Source organism: Zalophus californianus, chromosome X (assembly GCF_009762305.2).
Source record: "Zalophus californianus isolate mZalCal1 chromosome X, mZalCal1.pri.v2, whole genome shotgun sequence".
Classification (NCBI taxonomy): domain Eukaryota; kingdom Metazoa; phylum Chordata; class Mammalia; order Carnivora; family Otariidae; genus Zalophus; species Zalophus californianus.
The window spans coordinates 100,664,415-100,670,414 of record NC_045612.1 but is presented as its reverse complement, the minus strand read 5'-3'; the positions used below and the strand labels follow the sequence as shown (position 1 = coordinate 100,670,414).

The 6,000-nt window shown below is 35.0% G+C and overlaps 1 protein-coding gene and 1 pseudogene across 1 annotated transcript in view; one reads left to right on the top strand and one right to left on the bottom strand.

Annotated features, from left to right (window-relative positions):
- The window catches only part of LOC113930659, a 311-nt pseudogene extending 47 nt beyond the window's left edge, over positions 1 to 264 (top strand).
- DMD (dystrophin) overlaps positions 1 to 6,000 on the bottom strand; it is a 2,214,577-nt gene that overhangs the window by 2,143,787 nt on the left and 64,790 nt on the right. The window lies entirely within an intron of this gene.

The following is a 6,000-nucleotide window of genomic DNA, read 5'->3' as shown; positions in this document are numbered from 1 at the left end:
TTGAGTTGAAAGGAGGGCAGCTGAAACTGCAACCAAAGGAGGTATTATGCTTCCAGAAAAATCTCAAGGAAAAGTATTGCAAGCAACACTAGTAGCTGTTAGTTTGGGCTTTAAAGGGAAGGGTGAAGAGAGATTCAACCAGTTAGTGTGAGAGCTGGAGATCAAGTTCTTCTCCCAGAATATAGAGGCACCAAAGTAGTTTTAGATGACAAGAATCACTTCTTATTTAGAGATGGTAACGTTCCCGGAAAGTATGTAGACTGAAATAAATCATTATCAAAATGGCATCAAGCAAAGCTGTCCATTCCAGTGAAGTTGTGAAATCTTCCACCATGTAAATAATTTGCATGTCTCTCTTTTATAATAAACTAATGGCATCCAAGCGAATGATATCCAGTGTCTCTAAAATTAAGTTTTAGGATACTGATATAAACATTACCAAATAAAAATGCATAAACAAAAAAAGAGATGAATATGAAACCAAGTGATAGAACATCAGCACAATAATAATAATAGCAACATAACCTTATGAGAAGCTGTTTACAAAGTTAAATTTAATTTATGCCCCCAAAGTAGTAAGAATGATACCAATATGTATCTCCAGGAAACAGGGATTTCCAAGAAAAGGAAACTGACTTGTAAAGTGTGCTTACAGTTCAAAACTACATTAAAGTCCTAATTTCCTTTTGTTTAATAACTTGCACCAACACGTGAGATTAAAAGTGTGTATACAAATAATCTTACACTTAAAATCTTCTCTCAAGCCTAATCCATCAAGTGAAAAAAATATATTAAAATACATTCGACAGTCTACACGCGTACCTTGCCTCTAACAGGTTAAAGAACATCAATATTTAGCATGGCTTTTGAAGGAACCATGAACATATTACAGCCTTTGGCTGGTATGTAGATAGATACATAGATACACAGATACATACAAATACAGATATTGATATAAAACTGTTGAAACTTATTCTGCTAGAACAAATTGCCAAAGTACAGGTCTTTTTTTCCTGGCAGAAATGCACCATTTGGTCCATGAATAAGGTTCCACCCTTGCTATATAAGTCTAAATAAAAGAACCAAATATCAGAAGTCTGACAGGAAGTGAGACTTGTATCTTTTAAGGAGCCAGATGATAAACATGATGCTAGAATGACAGTCACCTCAGGATAGCCTGTCATGAGTTAGGAAGGATGGGATTTTAAGACCTTCAAGGTAAGTGGTAGTTCATCAGCAAATTCATCCAGTTCATTGTTATTTCCTTATTTATGTATTTTTCAAATTTACTGCCTATGGTAAAGTTGTATCTAAGAATTTTGACCAGGGCATAATTGTGATCACACATAACATTAAGGGACAAGACAAGGTCCTAGTTACTCTAGGGTTAGAGTGTTCAACCAACAAACAGTAAAATACACCTAAGACCAAAGTAAAATCAATGGAATCAGAGTCAAAGCTGAGGGGTCTACCCTGTTCTTCCCATGCAGAATATTTCCCTTCATTGTGAATCTTGAATGTATGCGTTTTTGTAAAGTTAAGAAAATTCCTTTATGTATACTGATTAAAGAACATCCGCAAAGTAATCAATTTTAAATTAGTTAGCACTAGAAGAAAGAAGGAGAAAGCTTTATTTTCCTTATGGTCATAGGTTGTGAGGGCTAGGCTTCATGGTGGCAGGATGGGTTTGGTATTTCAGCATGGAGAAGTAATCATAATTACTTTGAAAACAAATTCATAATGCATTCAATTAAAACTTATGCCTACATTATGGACACACAGAAGCTTGTGGCCACAGAGGTCTAGAAAAGTGAGAAGGGCAATCATGGAATACGGAAAAGTTGTGTAGAAAATGGGAAAGAAATGATGCTTGATGAGAACAACATATTCTCAGTGTGACAACCAGGATGGTGTACTCATTTGATGTATCACGGACCTCTGAGGCTTTAGGAAGCCTCTAGGCTAGGTCTAGAGGTTTTCTATTTTCCCCAGAGAATCTATCGTAGACTGGGCAAGTCTATTTATATACCGTTTTTCTGATTTTTGCCTAAATCCTCACTGTCGCAGGTGCACAAGATGAATTCAATCCACCCTGGGGCTCATACTAGGAACCCGGAAGGATTTCTAAGCATGCTTCAAAAGATGCCATTTCAGAAAAATAAATTATAATACTTATTAGAGGCTGGCAAATGACTACTTTTTATTCTTTGCCACAACAGAAAATAAAACTAACAAAAATTGTTCCATAGGTCCCTTGTGAATTTATCTACATAAAGCTGCTGAGAATTTGAGTTAATAATTCTTACTTCATTTTGCATTTTAGTTGAAATCCCAGGGCACTTCAGCAAAAGAGGATCAAGTAAGTTATTGTTAATTTAAAGACAAATGCCACATCAACAGAGCTACATCAAATTCTAATATATCATTTGAAGACTCAGTTTTGCCAAATGTAAATTCATGACATAAAATAACTTAAAATACCAATATGGGTTCAAAAAAGCACCTAAATCTCTCAATTTCTATATCATACATTCTAGGATATTTAATAAAAATTCTTTCAAGTCCTAAGATTCCATACTAATGGAATTCTTACTTAAAACTCCTGAACTTAGTATAAGCTTAATCAGCAACATAGCTTTTATTTAACATAAAATAAATATACAACATGATATTGACAGGTCTTTTCAGTAGTAAATATTACTGCTTTATAAGCAACCCAATTAGTCACTTTTTTTCCAGATGTAAATACCCTTGACATTAAGGGTTTAATACTAATGAGTCTGACTTTTCTTGAGAAACATCAAAACATCAAGAAATATCAAAACTCCACTACATCTAGAATATTGCTATTTTACTGAGATACATACATAAGTCACTGAGTCTAGTGAGGGATTCAAAATGACCCCACCAGCCTTCTCTTTCTCAAAGCAGCCTAGATCTCCCCTTATATTTGTATAGTCAGTGATTCCTTGATTTGAAGGAAACTTCCCTCCTTCAAGACAAATATACCACCATTCATCTCTCTGCTATCTCTCCAACCTCTGCTTACCCCAAAGGTATTTGATAATGTTGACAATACAAAGATACACAAGTAAAGTGTTTTATTGAAGAGATGATTCTTGGACCAGTAAAGTTTGGGGTTATTAAAAGTACCGTGTTTTGTTTTTTCAAGTGATGCAACCCCACTATGTTCTCCAGAGAAAACTTAAAAAGAAGAAAGAAACCCTACAAAACTATCTCATTAAGTACAATGCTCAATACCTCATCAAGTAGGAGTCAGAGGTTTAACAAAAAGTGATGGGTAGTTAACTTGAAATAAGATAGAGTCAACAAATACATAATGAAGGCAGACTTGAGGAGAAAAACAATGTCTTGGGGATATATTTTCATTTAGTGACAGGAGAGAGAGGTACTAGTTCAGCCAGGGGGCCAACAATAACTGAGCATGAGCTGAACAAAGAACATTAGGAAGCATTTTTAGTTCTATAACAATAAGCATGTAGGACCAGACTGTTACTTGAGCATTTCTACTTGAGATGAAACAGCTCAACAAGTAAGAAGGAGTAATAAGAAACTATTTGTAAAGCACAGACAAAAAGCCTGGTATTGCAGAGAATATATGCCAGGTACATATTACAGAGCAACTATTCCATTATTCATCTGTCATAGTTTTCTTTTTTAGTGAAATATAGTCCATACACAATGCTACATTAGTTTCAGGTATACAACACAGCAGTTCAACAACTCCATACTTTATGCTCTGATTTCCTCAAGTGTAGCTCCCATCTCTCACCATGCAACACTATTACAGTACTACTGACTGTATCTTTTGTTCCCATGACTTACTCATTCCATAATTAGAAGCCTGTATCTCCCATTCTCTTCACCCTTTTTGCTCACCCCCCACCCCTCCCCTCTAGCAACCTTCAATTTGTTCTCTGTATTTATGGGTCTAGTTCTGCTTTTTGTTTGTTCATTTGTTTTACTTTTTAGATTCTACATATAAGTGAAATCATATGGTATTTGTCTTTCTCTGACTTATTTCACTTAGCACAATATCCCCTAGATCCATCCATGTTGTCACAAATGGCAAGGTCTCATTCTTTCTTATGGCTGAGCTGTCAGTTTTGAATTCAGGTGAGTTCATGGTTAAAAATTATATGGGGGTGATATAATATAGTGTGTGTGTGTTTAGTGACAGATTTTAATACCTTTATAAATGACGTGAGTTTATACAATCATTAAGGATCTGATAGGGATCTGTAATTGTTCAGTTATACTTTACTGCATTTTATGAGTGGAATTATATGGTTTAGTGGTATTTGCAAATTTGGAGATTTGCAAAGGTCTCAGGACATATACCTTGGGGCTGCTGAGAGTTTGTTTTATATGCATGTATAAATGAGCTGGCTCCATAAGACTTTCTTTATGATAGCTTTATAATCATCACCAAAATGGATAGTAACTACAGGTGACTGAAGGGGGCTATGCTTTCTCTATTCTGCCCCGTCCAACACTATACTTGGTTTATGTCTCTGGTGCAATAATGCCTATGTTTTTCTTTTGCCTTTTTGTTCCTATTTTCTGGTTCTCACTGTTTCAGACATCATTAGTAGGTGTTCAGAGAAAGAAAATATTATTATAAAGGGTTGAAAATATCAAGCAAATGTAAATGGTCTGTTTTGTTTTGTTTTGTTTTGTTTTTTTAAGCCCAAACTGGCTTTTGAGTGACAGAGTGGTAGATCTGAGTAAATTAAGGTCCAGAGTTTATCTTCCAGCAAGAAAACAGGAAACAAAATTGAGAAATAATGACAACCGCACACCACTCTACCTACAGGCACAGCAGAGGAGAATCACCAAGGCTGAGGAAAGGAAGTGCACACTGTATCCAAATTCTCTGCCCAACCTGGTCTGGATTGCCCCAGTGGGTCCTTCTGCTTCTGCAATACATTGAGGTTATTACAATCAACCCCCTCCCAATAGAGGGAAAGCACACGGACTCCCAGACAATGATGAGGCTTAAAAGACAGCTTAGACACCTGGGAAGAAAGTGACTAGCAGCAAAAGGCACACCGTTATGCTTGTTCTCACCTAGAAAAATGTGTAACACATGCCAAGTGTATCTAATCATATGGTCAATAAGTGGTCTTCAGTAAAAGATAGCAAATGAAAGCAAAAATAAGGGAATGATACATAAACAACAGTAATTCCAATGGGAGCAGCTAAATAAACTATTAGTTTGAGCAGAAAAGATCAATATGATACCACTGCATTCTTTTACTACATAAATTATAGATAGCCATGAAAAATACATGAATAGAATCTTGGCTGTATTTATTATTAAAAAAAAACTTTTCAAATTTTTAATATCTGGGGTTAAAAAACAAAGGACTTTTGCCACCCAAACTAAGATTATTAGTTTAATATTCTAAGTATCTTAAAAAGGTGTCACTTATGACAATATTTTAATGCTAATCCTCTTTTCTTAAATATCTAAAAAAGAGGGGTGCCTGGATGGCTCAGGTGGTTGGGTGACCTGCTCTTGGTTTCAGTTCAGGTCATTATCTCAGGGTCCTGGGATCGAATCCTGTCTAGGGCTCCCCGATCATCGGGGAGTTTGCTTGAGGATTTAATCTCTCCCTCTCCTTCTGTCCCTCCCCCCACTTGCAAACTCTCTAATAAATAAATCTTTTAAAAAAAATCTAAAAAATTATAGCAATTACTGTCCATGAACATTTATTGACTATGAAGTAAATATATAATATTGTATTGAATGTATTACCAATATTAAGTTGTAATTCTAATATTTTCATAGTGTAAAAGTTACTTTATACATATTTTCTTTTTTAATACCAAAAGTACCAAGGACTTCTCCAAAAAATTAATCTCATTTTATTGCTATTAGTATTGCTTATTATTTAATATTTTACACACAATTAACTATGGAAGGTCTAAGGAATTAATGATTCCTATTTTTACCTAAAACTGAAAAAAATACTC